Genomic DNA, 16,241 nt, shown 5'->3' with positions numbered 1-16,241 from the left:
TGCTTGCAAAAGATTAGAAATTCTCTAATGTCTGCCAATAGAATCTGTTCCATTAATTTCAGAAAATTCACACAATGAAATATTATGTAGCTGTGAAAAAGAAGGAGGCATAAAGCACTTCTGTATATAGAACTAACTCTGAGAAGGACTACAAGAGGAATAAAAGCAAGGCACAAAAGCTGTAACATGCTAATATTTACTGCACATACCTACACAGACACTTGTAATACAACATCTGGAAGGCTGAACAAGAAAGAAGAAACAGTGATTATTTTTGAGGAGAGGGGAGAAAGCCATCTCCCCTCCATATCAATCTCCATCGGCCTCTTTACAAAACTTCCCCAAACACACAGAAGACAGAGAGAGCGAGAGAGAGAGACAGACAGACAGACAGACAGACTTGTGATGAAGAGGCAGCTCCAAAGTCAGGCTCCAGCAGATCCCCATCTTTCATCTCTAGATTCTTCTACTTAAAAATCCTGAGGCAGACACTACATTGCCCCAGTATTTTGGAGAAAAATCCCCATTTGATACATCCCTCCTTGATAGCATTACAATCTGAAGAAAAGACAATATAATGGTACCAGCAAGGACTTTGGAAACTGACTGCTCTGTTTAAACCCTGGATTTACCAGTCACTATGTACACTTGGGCAACTTACATGCCCTCTCTGTACCTATTTTCTTATCTGCAAAATACAAATAATAATATTAGCTATCTGGTGGCACAATTTTTCATTCTGCAGGTTGCAATACCATAGGGTGAGTAATGAAATCAATTTGTTGAATCTCAACTGGTATTTTATTTTATTTTATTTGTAGTGCTCATATAGTCCTATATGAGAACCATGTCCAACAAACAGTAACATGTGGAGGGAGAGGTCTGAATTGGTGTCAGGGGCAATACTATTTACTACTAGACAAACATTATGGGGACATTCCCATTTCTACATGTTGATTTGTACCCAGTGAGAAGATTAGGACTTAAACCTGAGTCCATGGGAAGAACTGCCATGGTCATGCCTCCCAATGTAACTAGGAAAATCAAGTGGGCTTCCTGGTCTGAGCATATGTTCCTTAAGAGTCTTTAGCACCAGGCCGTCACTAACAAATGGATCTACTGTTACTTTGCTTACCAAACTCAATTCCAGATCATACATGTCTAGAATAATGGAAACACAGTAAGAGATGCAGTCAGTCCGTGAAGAGTTTCTGGACCATCATGCATCCTCCTCTAAAGAAATATCCATCCCAGTTGTTCTCAAAACCGTTTACTTGCAGAACCCAATATACAACTTAATCATATGTAAAAGAGGCTCTCAGAGTTGAAACAGGCATGGGGGAAACCATTTCTATCATTCCCCTCTAAATCCCCCCTCCTTCCACATGGCAGAAATTGAAGGAGGTCAGTGGGATAGGCTGGAAGTCTCTATCTGGTTACTTATCAAACTATATGATCAGGAGCACTTGTTAAGACCCAGAGGGCTGGATTCTACCAGTGTCTGATTCAGAAGGCCAAGAATGTGCATTTCTAGAAGTTCGCAGTAGATGCTGCTTCTGCTGGTCTAGGAACAACACTTTTGAGAACCTCTGCCTGTCATCTCTCTTCAAGCATGTGTTTGACATCACAAACAAGAACAATCTACATTTGACTCCTTTGTAACTAATTTGAAAGATAAATTTATTATAATGATATTCTAAAACATCTAGACTTTGAAGTCATTATATTTGAGGATTTTTTTTCCAAAAAATTAAATTTTAAATTCTGATGATTTTGTTTCATTAACTGAAGGCAGTCTCACCAGGGCATGAAAAGGCTCTGATAAAACGCCATCACAGCATTGCAGAACATTAAAAAAGTTCTTTAGGTTCTGTTTGCTTACAGAACAATAAATGTTCCCTGTTTGGAAATAGTCCCCAAATGTTCCCTCTTGTTTAAACTGCAAGAATTTCTTAACATACGCGGCACACATATTGTAATCTATGACTGAATGGAGGCCTTTCTCTTCTCAGGGAGGATGGCAGGATGCTATTTTGGGGAATAGTGAGGCTACCTTTACCATTTTTTTTCCTAAGTCGCAAAATACTGCAATAAAGTATTGCTCAACTCAGACTGAAACAATTTTCCCATCTGTCAAAATATTTTAAATAGTATCAAGCTGGTATTACTTTGTCAAAACATTTCATCAGAGACAGTATCTAAATTTAAACAAGCAGTTCCTCGAACTATGTAAGTAAGGTGAATAAACTGTCACTGACAAAGTGTATTTTTTGGAAAATCTGCAAGGTCTCATTACAAAGACCTTGAAGGAAATGGGTGTTAAATCAAGGATAAGTGTGCACGGGGCAAAGGAAACTGAATATGTCATAAAAGGCTTAACATTTCATTGTTCTTGACATGACATATTTCAATTCTTCCCAAAACATAAAGCAAGCCTGGCTTTACAGTAATTCTGGTCAAAGTCTCAGTAAACTTATAATTATGCAATGAAATGTGAGTGATATGGATTTGATGTTGGAATCTGGACAAGTATATGCAAGAGTCTGGGATTTGGAGTTGATGCTCATTCTCTTCTCACTAGGCGTGGGACTTGTGCAGTCTCCTGGAGTTTCTGGACTTCAGTTTCTATTATACACATAGGTGATTCCTGCCTTAGAAAGTGGACCTGAAGATAGGGCATTATGAAGGTATTCAGTGGATCCTATTTTTCGCCTCTGTATTAATCTATGAAAACTCATAATAATCTCCAGAATTTTAGTTTAAATTAAGACAGTATGAAGAAGAGGGAAAACAATGGCTAGTAACCTTCATATCAACAATATTTATAGCACCCTGGCTTTATATATTCTCTACTTCTGTTTGTTATATGTCTGGCATAGAAAAAGGGTTAGCAGAACATTTTCTCCAGGTCAGTCATACCTAACTTTTTTTTCTTCACCAATTATCTAGAAAAGATGCCAATACTTTCTCTTATCTTTAAGATACTTAAAATACAGTAACATGCTAAATTCAAGTTGAATATTGCTTTAGGAATGAGTATGATATATGTAGAAAAAACAATGATTAGGCTATAAACTCTCCAAAACTTAAATAATTACAGATCTGAATTCAAGTTTAACTTATCTCATGGGAAAAGTTTTGTTGTTGTTCATGGTTATATATACCACACAACTATGAGAGAAACAAGGTTAAAACTGTGACTCTTTTTCCTCTTCAATATTTAAAAATATTCTATGTAGGCTTGATTTTCTAAACTTCACATTCTAATTCTCTAGTTCAGCAAGATTGCTAGAAGGCAATTCATTAGATGAAGACATGTTTAACAATCAATATTAGTGACACTTAAAATGTTCATTTGGGAATCTAAACATACAACTAAAGTGCTTAAAATTAAACTTAAGTTAAAGAGCTTGTGTTTTTATATTTGTAAAATTTTCACAATATAAATATATGGAAGTATGAAATATATAAGTATTTGAATATTTATATTTGTAGGTCCCAGAAATATTTTTCTTCTGCCTTTTGAAAGCTTAAAGTACTTTTATTACCTAGAAAGTACCAGGTCCCTACCTAGAGATCACAAGGTTTGTTTCTTTGTACCCTCCAGGATGACACGCCAGAACTGTGTGTGGTTCAAATGATTATCAATTACTATACCTCTCAGTTGACTTGGAAGAGAAAATCTCCTGATAAAAGGGAAGTTGTAGTTTATTTATCTTGGTGTTTGGATACACTTCTTTGGAGCCAGCAAAGAGAAGGTGAAAGGACTAGTAAACCGGTATGTGATTTTCTGACTTTGGTAGAAACCATTTGTTCCAAAACATGTTTTTATTTTTGTTCTTTTTCAGCATTAGTTGAGAATGTAGAAGAAACTAAAATATTTTATTTTTCTCTTACTCAAATCTAAAACCATTCACCCATTTTCTTAGCAACTATTTACTGAGCACTTGCTATGTGTGAGGCACTACCCAAGGAGATCTGTATGCTTTGGTGGGGATGGATGGAGATATTTGCTGCTGTGGCACTAAAGTTGAGGGTGGAGATGGAAGAACATGGACAATATACAAATAAAAACAAATGCACAGACAACATTAGAATTATTTTAAAAGGGGGGTTAAAGGAAAAATAATCCAGAAGAGAATAACCAGGAGAGAAAGGGACTCCAGATGGAGCTGGTTGCAAAAGGTCTCCTGCCTAAAGGGATGAGAATGTGAGCAAAAGTCAGCTTCTTAATCCATCAGAAAGTATCACTTAGAAATCTCAGCTGACACTTTACCCTGTTTCAATAAAATAAGAACTGTGGCACTTCCCTGTTAAGAAGGAGTCTCTGGTGGGCAAGTGAGCAAGAACGGGTGGGGGCACATATGAATCTCCAGGACATGCTTGATGCTTATGCCTTTTCCATTCAAGTCCCTGTCCTTGCATTCTGCTTGAGAATTCTCTTAGAGGAACACCAGACTTATTCTTAGATATGTAAAAATAGCTTCCCCATCCTATCCTCATTAAAATAGCAGTATGTACCTTGAAACATTGATTTGATATAGACAGTATGGAATGTGTCACATTCTATGCTCTCATGGTAGACAATCTAATTTCTCTTATTCATGGATTTTGAATATTTCCTTCTTAAGTCACGCAGAAGCTGTTTCTGTTCAGCTTTCATACAGTGTTTGCGCTGCAATGTTTTGATTATGCTTCTGTGTCCCCTGCCTCAAGTTCCTCACAACACAACCCACAATATCTTACCCATAACAGATGCCCATTTACGATTTTATAAAGAATTAATAACACTATTAGCATTTAATGGAATGCTTAATAGTTCCAGGCATTGTGTTAAGAGCTGCTAATATTACTTAAGATTGTGAGTTGGGGGCGGGGGGAGAGGGGCTGCCTCTGTCATGACTAGCTCTTAGACCTTTGGGGAAGTAATTCACAATCATTACAGCTCTACATTCCCATCCATAAAATCCAATGATAATTTCTAACTTAGAACTCAGTCAAGAACATTAAGTGACAGTATATAGAAGGCACTTAGCACTGTACTTGATATCATAAATGCAGAACTGTTAAAGATCTTACCTAATCCTATAACAGTACCACATAACACATGAGGGTACCAAGGCATGGAGATTCAAATCTAATCTCCTAATTGTTAATGATGGATCAACCAAATTCCATGGGACTCTATATCAGTCAGGGTCAAGGTTAAGCAGTTAAAACAATGAATCCAGGTGATTAAATATATAGTGGTTTAAACAGAGAAGTTTATTTCTCTATTGTATGACATTTCAGGTTGGTGGGGCCTTCAGTCACCAAGATTCTTTTTACCTTGCTGTCTTGACAGTTTCTAGATCACCACTGTCAACACGTGGTTAAAAGTGGACCCAAACCATCTGCTGTTCCGGCAAGAAGGAGGGCGAAGAAACTCAGACAGCCACTGACAGCTCAAAGACCAGATCCAAATGGCACACTGGCTCGAATTCTATTTCTTAAGAACTGAACCACACTTACCTGAAGGTGGTAATGCCTAGCTGGTTGGTCATGTGATCAGCTACAACTTTATTTCCATGGAACAATGAGGAGTGAACTCTGGTAGGCAGCTAACAATCTCTGCCATAGATGTCAACACCTATGTTTCTCAACATAAAAAGTTTAAGGTCTCATTCTATAGCTACCCTTCTGCCATCTTTAAAAACTCAACTCCTTATTCTAGATTATATTTCCACGTTACAGTGGGGATCAAGTTACTACACACTCGATAGTTACAATAACTAGCGTTCTAGCCTTTCTGTAACAAACTGTCTTTTAATGGCACCTTTATGCTACTGCATCCAGTGAAAATCTACGCTTTTAGGAAATGTCTTTTATGAAAAGACCAACTGATAAAACCACACAATATTATACATGTGTAACTGGGCCCTGAAAGAAAAAGTTACTTAACTGAAGTTTTAACTATTGTTAACTAGTAACTTAACAAGATGTAGAACTCTGGAAAAAGAAGAGAATAGGACTAATATTTATTGACTACCTTCCAGCATTTTAAGTGCCTCAATTCATTCATACAAATAATGACTGGCTGTTATTAAACTTCAAACACTGTTAGATACCAAACACTGTCTATGCCTTCTAGAAAGTTAGTTTCTAGCTCTACATAATTATTTAATTTTACCTTTGATACCACCATACAGAGTAGACATTATAGGTAAAGAAACTAGGACTTGCACAGTACTTGCCTAGCATGCTTGAGACTGGATTCAACTTCCAGCACCACACACAAAAAAATTTGCTTTTTTTTTTATTTACTGCACTACCACCTTACAGAGTAGATACTATAGATGAGAAAACCAACTCTGCAAAGTAAAGTCAGTTTGCAAATGTCACAAGTTAATGTCATAATTAACTTGTGTCATTAATGTCATAATTAATGTCATAGTTAATGATTTGTAAATCATAAGTCCTCCTGGCTCCAAGACCAATGTCCTTTCTGTGATACTCCAAGTCCCAGATCCAGCCATACCATGCATATTAACAATGCCTTAATCAAAAAGCAATATATCACACACCTCATAGCATCATCTGAATTCTTTCACATTTTCTAATTAGAATTATACATAAAAACTACATATGCCAAGTGACCCCATTGGAACCATGATTAAAGAACTATGCATATGGGCACATGTCACAAGTGGCAATTACATGCATAAAATCAGTAGCACTGACCCAAGAGTGCAGGCAAACAAGCAGACTGGGAGTATTAGTAATCCCGTGCATTTTGTACTTAACTGCTGCACCACTTTGGCTCTTAAATTTAAACTCTTAAATTTCCATTCATGAAAACCACAGACTGATGATGAGGTCTCTGCTCTTAACACCTAAATTTTTTTATATTTTAGAAAACTGCACATGTGATTTCAAAAGCAGTAGTCTCTGAACATTTAAATCATTTAAATGAATTAATTACTTTGTCAAATGCATATGCACCAAAACGACTAAGCTCAAAGATTTTTATGAGATCCATTTTCTTAAATATTGAATTTGGTGGTTGAGAGGGAATAGGAAAACACAGACGTGTTAAGTCTTTATCATCGAGAACACCTAATTAACAAGACCTTTCCATCGCATTATTCACTCATACTGTTAGTGTCTGGTGGGGAAAAGGAAGAAGAGGGTGGGCACTTCTCTTTTGAGGTCAGACTTACTTTGATCCATTGGTCTCCATACAGTAAGTCACAAAAACAGATAGTATAGGTATTTGTTCTATACACACATTTACTGTTGTACATTTTTATACATGCAAATTAGTACATTCAAATGAATTAGAAGTCAAATTTTTTATCTCTATTTCTGCATTTAAATACAAAGATAGTAATATAAAAGAAAGTATTAAGCTATTTACTATCCCAGTGGGATACTAAATGAAACCTAAATAAGTCTCTAGAATAAAACTGAGGATTAAATCACTTTATGCAAGAAAAAATATATATGTACTGTGTCTAGATTGCTTTTTGCTATAATTACTTTCAACATAAGCTTAAAAACTAAGAACACTTCAAGTTCCATCCTAAAATGCATCTTTGGCTATCATAAGTAAATTAATTTGCTTTATATGAGAAAATATACATTTGTTACCTTCAAATCATTTAAACAACAGCTCATGATGTTTATGTCTTTAAAATGTAATTCTGGTGCTTATATTGAAAAGCAGGAAAGTTCCAATTGAATGAAGCAAATTGAGGGAATATTCTTTTATGCAAGTTCACACAAAAGAGTAGGATATGGTCATACTGTCTATGCAATGAACATTTTATTTAGAAAACTGCATTGCAGAAAAAAAGTTTTAACTTAGAGAACAAAAATGTTGACATTTCTCAACTTCAGTTTTAAGAAAAAAGTTAATTTAACTCTACTTAATTCTTTATTTGACAGCAACTTTCTCAGCATGGCTCATAAAGAATAGTATAAGCTATAACTATAATCCACAATATAAGAATGGTATAAGGTATAAACTATTAACTATAATCCATGATTTCAGGATTTTCAAATGCTATTTCATAAACATTATAAAATTTAAGTTTTTTTTATCAATTACACATATAAAATCATCTTTGTCTTCCTTAAAAATACACAGGATATTTCTTTTTTACCAAGCATAAAGACAAAGATCTGTCTAGTTTTAATATATACTGTTTGTGTGAAATAGTTGTATTGTACAGAGTTAAGAACTTTATATTTACTAGGATATTTGTTTAGGCAGGGTCAGTGGTGCACTCCTGTAATCCCAGCAGCTAGGGAAGCTGAAGCAGGAGGATTGCAAGTTCAAAGCCAGCCTCAGCAACTTAGCAAGACCCTGTCTCTAAATAAAATATTGAAAAGGGGCTGGGGATGTGGCTCAGTAGATAAGCACCCCTGGGTTCAAACCCCAATACCAAAAAAAAAAAAAAAAAGGATATTTGCTTATATTTACTTCAGAAGATATTTAAAAGTGAAAAACTAAATCAATTTGCTAGGGCAGGCAGTCTAGATCAGTGGTAGGGCAAGTGCCTGATATGCACAAGACCCTGGGTGGATCCCCAGCCCTGCAAAAAATAAATAAAATTGTACTAATAATGTGCCTTAATTTTATTTTGATAAAAATAACCTCTATATATAGTAACATATTGCTTTATAATCTGCTTTGTTCACTTATCATTACACAGACAATATTTTATGTGTTATTCAATTTTTTTTAAGTGTCTTACACAACCTTCTTTTAAAATGTCCTTTAGTTCACTGTTTCTTCATTAAGGTATTGTTAAGGAAAGAAAAACTGATGTTTACAAAAGGAAGCCTTCTACCAGGTGTGAAACCAATTAAGATCAGATCTTACCCTAAACACTGCTCAGAAAAGTCAGCATATCTAGAAGGTGGCTCTACCAGGAGGAAGATCAGAATTTTAAGGTAGTGATATTTGAGTTCCTGGGAAAGTTACTTAGTGTCTCTTGAGATTTCAAGGGTCGGTAAGAGTAGAGATAGTAAAAAGTATCTTACTTGTCAGGAGTCTCTTGAGAAGTCATCAAAATTGAACATCTATGACGAAAATATGCCATTCACAATTATCAAGAAGGAGAAAACGTTCACTAAGGTGAAGGTAGATTGGACCCTTTTTCTCTCGCAGCTGGGATCTCCCTGGCCGAACACTGAGATCCCCAAGATTTTCCTTTACTAAGGGGCCAATTACACTTTTCATCCAAGCAGGAGTTGGTTCCTGCCTTCTTGAACTGGCACCAACCCATTTTTCTCATTCTATCAAATCCCAAACTTACTTTCTCTGTCCTCTCAGGATGAACAAAACTCTCTTTTTTTTTATTTCTTTGTAAAAAATCAAATTATGTCACCTTATTTCAAGGAAAAGATCCACAAATAGCAGCCAGACTAAAAAGTACATTGTATACTAAGAGAGTTAAACTACTGGAAAACTACCCTTGCCATTAGAGTATGGTATCATTAAACACAGAACAAAGTTTGAAGCAGCAATAGTAGGGAAAAAAATTTATCTTGAAATGTGATAAGGTTCATTACGTTCCTTGATGAGACTGTTTGCCTCTCCAATATATTACCCAAAGGCACTTACAAAACTGAGGGAATACATTATGTTAAAATTATCAGAACTTTTCTAAGTAGGTCGAATTTTGAAGCAACTAGGCCTTCAAATCGTATGCAGTGTTACCAAAAAAATAAAAAAATAAAAAAAAAAATTAGGAGCTCTACAGTCAAGGTGCTAATCACTTTTTAAAAAAACTTACTCTTGCATAAACATTAAATGCACCACTTTAAAATGCAGCACCACACACCTGAGGCTGCTCTTTCACTGTCATCTTAATTCAGTTTCAATAATTAACTGAATTTTAATTTGACAATTATCTTTATTCATTGGGAAACCCTAGGAAAGTTGGGCTACAAAAAGTAGTCTGAAAGCTAACTCATTATTTTGAGTCACAATCTTAACTATAAATATAAAATACTCTCCTCTTACTGAGTTTTCATTTGTGATGTAATTGTGAAATTCTTACATAATGTTTTTAATAAAATTTCAGTTTTCTTATAGGCAAATCTACAATTACAGGTTTAGTATTTGTTTCTATAATTTTTCATATGGGATATTTAACACAACTAGCAGTCATAGTATGAGCCCAAGAGTGTCTAGGTAGCAACAGAATTACATGAAAATTGACTGAAGGACATAATCAATTCAAGTACAAATTAAAGGAAATTAATTGCTTTGAAAATAAAAACTTGTTTTGAGAAAATTACCTCAAAAAATGTAGAAATTTCAGTCTTACATTTCTCATTTGTTTACAAATGTTAGATAAATTGAATTAAAAGAGTATTTGTGAAAATAATAATATCACTTGCTAGTTTAACTCTGCTCTGGTACCTACACTGTCCACCACCAGGCACTGCCTTGGGTTCAGGCAATGAAGCACCAGTGCAGACACCACCTGGGAGTAAATACAGCACGCCAATAATAGTGCACTGCGAGTTCTTGCTAATAGCATGACCTTGACACATTCACATCAGAAACCAGCAGAACTAGGAGAAAAGAGAACGTGCCCCTTAACTTTTAAATGGTTAAGAGAAGAAAGAACAGAGTGAAAACCATCCTTGGTCGTACATTCTAACGAGCAGGAAGGAGGCTCATGAAGGTTGGAGGGAGAAATGCACAAAAGGAAAAGTTCTTTGAATAATCTTCACATTTATCTAGACCAACTTCCTATTTTGAAGATGAGAAAATTTAGGATCATAGAAACTAACAGAAAGAATGGTAGCTCTAGAAATGACATCAGCTCAAGTCACATTTTTACCTAGCACTGAAGCCAGTTGGGGTTCTTCTGTTAATTAAGCTCTTTGGAAGCTGTGTCCAAATCTTATAAAAATCCCAAAACATATATTTGTTGTCACAAAAACTTAACTTATGATGTATGTTTTAAAGATCAGCAGAAGCAGCATATGAGTACAAATAACATGATAGAGAATTTTAAAATAAAACTAAGGAAAAGGCAATAGGAAAATGCTCACATTGTTTTTTAATCCTCCCATTACCTATGGATATTGCCTAAACTTAATATCCTTTCTTCCTTCTCATTTCTTCCCTTTATGTGGCTTCAGCTTTTCTCTCACACTGAAGTCTCTCCAATCTCTACTCTCAAAAAATCACTATATCCCCATCTTGAATTGCTCAGAGAGGGCCAACTCTGAGAGCAGGACTGCTGCTGGGGCAAGCTCAAATTCAGATAAGGAACACAGTCTCCCTTCAAGGAAGCACACTTAACCAAACCGATCTCACTCTGTATGCCTCTTCTCCTCTGCCCCGATCTGAGATTCTGTCAAATTCTGCTCTGAAAACAGTGTCATCCTCATCTTAAGCTCCTCCTTTATCCTCAGTTGCAGAGTCACAAGGGAAGTCTACTCCTTTCTTTTGGTGCCACTGCCCCCATCCTTTATGCCAGACCTCACAGCATGTGCCTGCATTTCTCAAAGAGGCAGTGAGGTTTTTTTGTACCCCTTCCCTCTTTGCAATCCACTCTACAGGCATAGACATTTTTAAAAACTCTAATTTCAAACCTTGTTTGGGGAATACATATATGTGTAGTAGAATTTTAATGCAAATGAAAGAAACAATAAACCAAATAGGGGAGGAAATTCACACGAGACTTTATTGATTATGGTTAAATTTAATATTCTACCTTGGTTGTGAGCATCAAGGAGTTATAGTTATGCAAACATGCACACTTAACATTAGAAATATGATTTTATAATAAAGCAAAAATGTTATTTTTTAAAGAGGGAGGTCCTTACAGGTTTTAAGAAAATGAATCTAATAAATTTTAAAATTATTTTTTTAATACTGAAACTTCCCTAACAAATACTTTAGCCTAGGAATAAACCATACATAAAGGTTTCTGATACAAGAAGTCTAACATCCATAGGGTGGAGCACTGTCCTCTGTTTATAAACGTATAGATGAATTCTGTTGAAAATCAGCTCTGCAGAGGTACTTCACACAAATGCAAGTTACTTGTATTCTTTAATTGTTATAATAAAAAAAAAAAACGCCACCTGAAAGCCAAAACCAAAGATAAAACCTGTAGGCAGATCATGAAAAAGACAGTAGGAGATCCCCACCCTTCCACAGAAAAGCTCTCGTGACAACCTACCACTGACCAGGCCTTATGCTGAGCACTGAGCGCATGTGCATCTTCTGCCAATAAATCCTCCATTCTACCACCGTGCTTAAAACAGTGTCACATCTTCATGTTAGGCTCCTCCTTTAGCGTTAGTTATAGACAGTCACAAGGAAGTCCACTCCTTTCTTTTGGTGCCACTGCCTATTGAGACATTGAGTTTATTTGTCCCCTTTCCCCCTTGGCAATCCATTCTATAGAAAATCCATTCTAGAGCTTTTAACAGAAGAGCTTTGCTAACAATCTACCACCAACATGGCCCTATGTTGAGCACTGAGCAGATGAGTCAGAATTTCTCAGCCTTAGCACTGTGAACATTTTGGGCCAAGTAACTATTGTGTGAAGTTGTCTTGTGCATTGTAGGATGTGCAGCAGCAGCCCAGGTCTTTTCCCATTCAGTGACATCCCTGGTACCCCAGTAGTGACAATCAAAACTATCCACAGACATTGCCAAATGTGTCCTAGGGACAAAGCTGTCTCCAGTTGAGAATAACTGCACCTGCTGTCCTTGACATTGGAAATACACATATGAAGAAAGTGAGTGGATCAAGCATTTTACACTTAAAGGGAAATATATTTAAACCAGCACAATTAGTGTATTCTTGTTTTCCTTAACACTATACAGTTTCATGAAAACAGAAATAAATATATTGCCACTTGAGAAAATAACATGGCCTTTACTAGTCTTCTTGTCTTCATTTAGTCAGTAGTAAAACTGATTAGTTGAGATGTCAAAATGTGATACAATTTTAAAGAAATAGCATTTTTGCCTACTTATTTTATATCTATGAACTCTATATTACCAATTCCAATTCCATGATTTTTTTTATAATTTCTTAGTTCTTCAGCATTCAACATAGATTACCAATCCTTCCTCCTGAATACGCTACCATCTTACATTTTCCTAAAAATATCACAACTTTCCTCTGGTGATCACTTATCTGCCTCCTGTACTAGATCCTTCACCTCTACCTATCTTCTACATTTCAGAATTCCCCATGGTTGAGTATGGAATTCCCCCTGGTGAGCTGTTTTCACGTCATACATCTCCCTGCATGATCACATCACAGCTTCACATACCACACTTACGTGTCATCAGCTGCCTACTTGACATATGTCCTTGAATGTTCCAAAAGCATTTCATCTGAGATGTGTAAGCTTGCTCTCCTTCCAATGTGCCCGTCTTCATAAGTGCCATCTCCTGAGACTCAGCTGCTCACACAAGATCAAAACTGACACTTTCTGCACTCTCACTTTCACATGCAGTTCTTTATAAAGTTCTATTTATTGTGCAAAATTTCTCACTCTGTCTACAGTCTTTATCCCTAAGGCCACTATGCAGGTGAGGTTACCATCATTTCTGGACTAGGCCATAGTTTCTAACCTGTTTCCATGTGTTTACTCTTGTACTCATTAATCTATCCTCCATCTGCAACTAATTTAAAAATGTTACTCAGATCATGCAACTTCCTGCAAAAACCTTGGAATCACTTTTTATTGCACTTGAACAATTTGCAGCTCCCTAGCATGACCTACTAGGCCCTGAACAATCTGGACTCTGCCAATACCTTCAGGTAAGCCTTCTCTTTTTTTACTTGTTTCAACCATACTGGCAGGTATTCTTCCTCAAAGTGGCTGCTACGTTTTAAAGTTTATTAAATGTTTTACTAAGACATTTAATCTACAAACAATAGTGACACGAAAACATTAAAAAATGCTAACGATCAAGTTAGAAAATGAGGATTTGGAAATGTGAGGCACTGATACTCAGTAACCCAGTGGGTGACCATCAGAAATTACACTGGTGCACAAAGAAGTGGGCAGTGGTGAGCTAAATGGCACTTCTGAACCAGTCTGTAACCACAGACAGATCAGAAGTTCCCAACTCTGACCCTTACTTTTTGAGCTGTGAATGATATAGTCTTATGAGATAGACATTACAGAGAGAAAGAAAGAGGGGAAAAAAGAAAAATATGATGGAACACTTCTGGAAAACAGTCTGTAGTTGCCAGTATTAAAGAGCCTCTGCCTTCTCTAATGTCTAAGGCTTCAAGGATGCTTTAGAACAACGACTCTTCCCACTTCACTCCCTCTTCCACCAGCAGCTCCAACTCCCTTTATCCCTTTCCTTCTCTGCAAAAAAAAAAAAAAGAAAAAAAAAAAAAAGAAAAGAAAACATGTTTTCAAATCTCATTCAGTGTTTTTATAGGTACAGAAAGCTTGGCTAATTCTATCAAGATGACATAAATACTGTAGACACTGAAGGGAAAACAAGGTAAAAATGAAAGACTGTAGATGATATCAATCATCTACAAGTCAATCATTTTATATCTGTTTTGCATTTTCAGGTCCAAATTCCAGATAGTGTCCCTTTCAGTAAAAGGAAAGCATTTTAAAAACACCATTGCTCTGTTGGAGGGGGAAACAATTCTCCAAAGTTGTGAAATTAACCTCTTCCTTCATTCACACATTCAGTTCTATTTTTGCAGTTATACCGTAATCTAAAAGAAAAAGTACTGAAAGTCAATTTCAGGTTTCTAAAATGTCTGACTGTGCATGTCCCAGTTCTCTTCAGCACCTCCCAGAAGATTCAGCCAATTTTTATTTCTGCAGTGCATCGGTGTTTATCATTTGTTTTACAACAGCACTATGTGTTCTTGAAAATTGACTTAGATGAATTTCACCCATCCTCCACAAAAACTCAAGAAAGACAAATGGCCTAAAAAACAAAATCCACCACTGAGGCATGGTTAATTTACTGAAAGAGCATTTCTCTTTTTACCCTCTCAGCTCAATACTTACTTCATTACAGTGGTAACTCCACCCCCACCCATATCTGTATTTGTCAAGATTTATAACAAATTTCTAGCTTATAATTAGGCATTATGAAAATTCAATGTGGGAAAACTTGTGCTAGACAAAAGCTTTCCCATACAATTTGCTTAAGGAACAGGGGTAACTTTCACCTTCTGAAAGACTAAGAGCAAAATCATGGATGCATCTTGATTGCACTTGTTTAAATAAATCTATTTCTTTCAGGTGAACACTCTAAGAAGTTGTTAAGACAGACAGACAGACTTGGAACAAAATCCTGCCTGTCTCTTATTAGCTGGGCAAGTTGCTTAAACTCTCTGTGCCTCAATTTCCTTATGTATAAAATGAAGATATTAACAATAATTATCACACAGGGAAATTGGATGATTAAATAAGAAAACCACCCGTGCACTATCAGGCACATGGCAGCCATTACCATTTGATTAATGATACAGAAAAGGAATGGACTAGGGAAGACACTCACCTCCTCATTTCTTGCCAAACTCAGAATTTCCCCATTCTCATTACTAATGGAAAAAGTTATCTGAGCAGCTTGCAGCCCTGAAAGAAAGCCCAGGCAGCCTGGAGACCTCCACCTCAGAGTGGGCAGGATAAGAGCTGGAAGGGGGTACAGTTTCCCACCAGAGCTGCCCATGCCAGCCACAACACACCTCCTCACAGGATCACAGGGGCCCTGATGGGGGCTCCTCCCTCAGATGTGCTACTCCTTGCTCTGAGCCTCACCAAGCCTCTACTACCTCTACTCCTCCAAGCTGGGACACTGTTCATTTTCAGAGAGAATTAATTCAGAGCTGGGGTAAAGAGCAAGAGTGGCGAGTTTTCCAGGGCCCAGGACACAAAAACACTCTCAATGGAGACTTTTCCCAGCCTTATATCATCCAAGAGTTAGGAGAAAAGTAATGGTCAGGAGACAACCAAGTGTGTTCAGACACAATGTTTGGCTTTCTGTTTGCACAGATCTCAACACTAACATCACCTAATCCTGTCAGCCAACAGCTGTGGGGCCAACATACAGACAGCACTCTGTTCCTAGCCATTTTTGAAGTCTTTACCTGCACTCACCTCAGGAGGTCAGTATTACTAACTTCAATTTCAGGTGAGGAAACCAAGGCATAAAAAGGTTAAGAAACTTCCTCAAGGGACACTGTATCACAACAGACTGAGAACATGACCTCAATCAGTCTG

At 36.6% G+C, this 16,241-nt stretch overlaps 1 protein-coding gene and 1 long non-coding RNA gene across 22 annotated transcripts in view; one reads left to right on the top strand and one right to left on the bottom strand.

Moving 5' to 3' along the window:
- HDAC9 (histone deacetylase 9) overlaps positions 1–16,241 on the bottom strand; it is a 926,898-nt gene that overhangs the window by 727,015 nt on the left and 183,642 nt on the right. The window lies entirely within an intron of this gene.
- On the top strand, positions 837–10,299 carry LOC306668687. The gene is made up of 2 exons (XR_013765942.1): positions 837–6,389; positions 6,434–10,299. It is a non-coding gene; the product is annotated as an uncharacterized lncRNA (long non-coding RNA).

Source organism: Sciurus vulgaris (genome assembly GCF_902686455.1).
Source record: "Sciurus vulgaris genome assembly, chromosome: 8".
Classification (NCBI taxonomy): domain Eukaryota; kingdom Metazoa; phylum Chordata; class Mammalia; order Rodentia; family Sciuridae; genus Sciurus; species Sciurus vulgaris.
Note: the sequence above shows the minus strand (reverse complement) of the source record. Positions and strands in the feature narration are given on the sequence as shown.